The sequence below is a fragment of the Gossypium hirsutum genome, chromosome A09 (assembly GCF_007990345.1).
Source record: "Gossypium hirsutum isolate 1008001.06 chromosome A09, Gossypium_hirsutum_v2.1, whole genome shotgun sequence".
Taxonomy (NCBI): Eukaryota; Viridiplantae; Streptophyta; class Magnoliopsida; order Malvales; family Malvaceae; genus Gossypium; species Gossypium hirsutum.
This window is the reverse complement of record NC_053432.1, coordinates 71,285,331-71,287,483: the sequence shown is the minus strand read 5'-3', so window position 1 is coordinate 71,287,483 and position 2,153 is coordinate 71,285,331. Positions and strand designations below refer to the sequence as shown.

Sequence of the window (2,153 nt, the reverse complement as noted above, 5' to 3'; positions counted from 1 at the left end):
AAGCACTAAATTGCAGCGCACTGGAGAGGTTGAGGGACCAGGGGGACAAATATCCCTAAAAGCAGAAACATACAAATCATAGTTAGTGGCGCCGTTTCCTTTTGACTTTTCAATTTTTTATTTTAAAACCATTTAACCTTTATATATTTTTTTCTGAAAAACTGCTCTCAAACCCCCCCTTTTATCTCTTCCTCCTTTCTTCAGTTAAGGTTTCAATACCCATCATCGCCGGCGGTTCACCGTGCCGAACGGAGAGGGGAGCGGCCACGGGGTAGATCCGGTAAGACTCTTTTCTTCCTTGATTCTTCTAAGCTTTTCTTTTTTCTTTTGTTTTTGATACAAACTTTTTGTACATCCTCCCCCTTTTCGTTTGTTGTTTGGGTGGCTTTTATATGGCCTAATTTTTACATACTTTATTATTATTTTCTATTCTTGCTTCTGTTTTGCTTGTTTGCAGGGCATGGGCATGGATGGTGGGGTGTGTGATGGTGCTGGTGGCAGACAGCATGGGAGAGTGGGAGTGGTGCTGGTGGCAGACAGCATGGGAGAGTGGGAAGAGGCAAGTGGGAGTTTAGGGTTTTGGGATTGGGCTTGGATGTTGGGCTAGGTTAATTTTAGGTTTTGGGTTTGAGGATGGGTTAAATGGTTTAATGGGCCTGGGTATTTTGTAAACGGGCCAAAATTGGCCTACAACACACCCTTCAAGGAGTGCAAATAACTTATGTTATTGAAGGCCATTGGTTGCATATCTATCGTATGCCTAAACATTTAATTAAACTCTATCAAGATTCCATCAAATGGAAGGGAGAAAATGTAGGAACTAAAAATAAGAATGATGTTGAATCAAATTTAGCATGTCAGATTGATGATCATGATGAATCTAAATAATAAATGGATATTGACATTGTCTTTATGATGATGTTCATTTTAAATGCTAGTATGTAAATTTTTAGGATTTCTATATTTCATATTGAGGAACTTGTTAATGTAATTTATTTGTTATTCATTACTAGAAATGGAAACATAGAGATAAATAAGAGAACAACAAGAGTTTTCATTTTAACCCTTCAAAGAAGAGAGACAATTTATGTATAAAAAGTCGTTGATTATGCACTTTTTGTGCACTTAGAATTTTATTATTCAATTAGTATTCCTTAAAATGAAGGAAACATATGTCTTGTAGACAATACAAGAATGTATACTATCCTTAGGGATAACCTTTTTTTTTTGTTTGGTAATGAAACAAACCAATCTTTGATGGTTCCAAATTAATTTAAGGCTTTAGAAGAGCTAATATATTGTTAACATTTGTTCAATGTGGTAATGAACCATGTTAATATTTCATAATACAATATTAATTCAAGGCTCTGGAAGAACTAATATATTGTTATCTAAAGAAACAAAGTGATAATTAATACATTGTGTTCTAGTCAATTTCAAAGAAATTATCCTATTTTAAAAGGAAATACATTGTAACAGATATAATTTGAGACTATAGATGATGAGATGATTGATTTCTATATATTACACCTATTATATTGGGTAAAAATTTTGTATTGAAAAATTATCGTATATCCTCCAGTTTATTCTATGTATATATTAGTATGGTTAGATCACATGAGATGGTAAACCAGGAGTTTACATTAGTAATGTTGAATCACATGCATAGTAAATCAGAAGTTTACTAGTCCAAATATACTTATTAATTGGCATGCTCGGTTAAACCATCTCGATCAATAATTATGCGACAACATAAGAATTTACATTGATATTTATTAAAGAACCTGAAAATTCTTCATTTATCAAATGTTGCTTATTCTTAAAGAGGATTTATTAAAACCTCACTAGCAAAAGTTGAAATTGAACCTCTTGCGTTTCTGAAAAAAATATGAGCCCATTTTATCCAGCAAGTGGATGTTTTGATATGATTTTAGTAGATGCATCCACAAGATAATCACATGTGAGTTCTAAATGCGCAACCTGTTATTTGCGAGATTATTTTGTTAATGATTTGTTTAAGAATAGAACTTTCAGATTATGCAATCGAGACAATTCTTACTAGTGTTGGCGAGTTTATTTCTTAGGCTTTAAATGCTCATTGTATGCTAGATTTTTAGTGCGAATAACTATCACAAAGCCTACTGCCTAGACAT

General features: G+C 33.2%; 1 long non-coding RNA gene across 1 annotated transcript; it reads left to right on the top strand.

Annotated features, from left to right (window-relative positions):
• Nucleotides 1-155: 155 nt before the first annotated feature.
• Nucleotides 156-750, top strand: LOC107890337 (uncharacterized). Its single transcript, XR_005901169.1, has 2 exons — nt 156-280; nt 458-750. It is a non-coding gene; the product is annotated as an uncharacterized lncRNA (long non-coding RNA).
• The last annotated feature ends 1,403 nt before the right edge of the window (nt 751-2,153 follow it).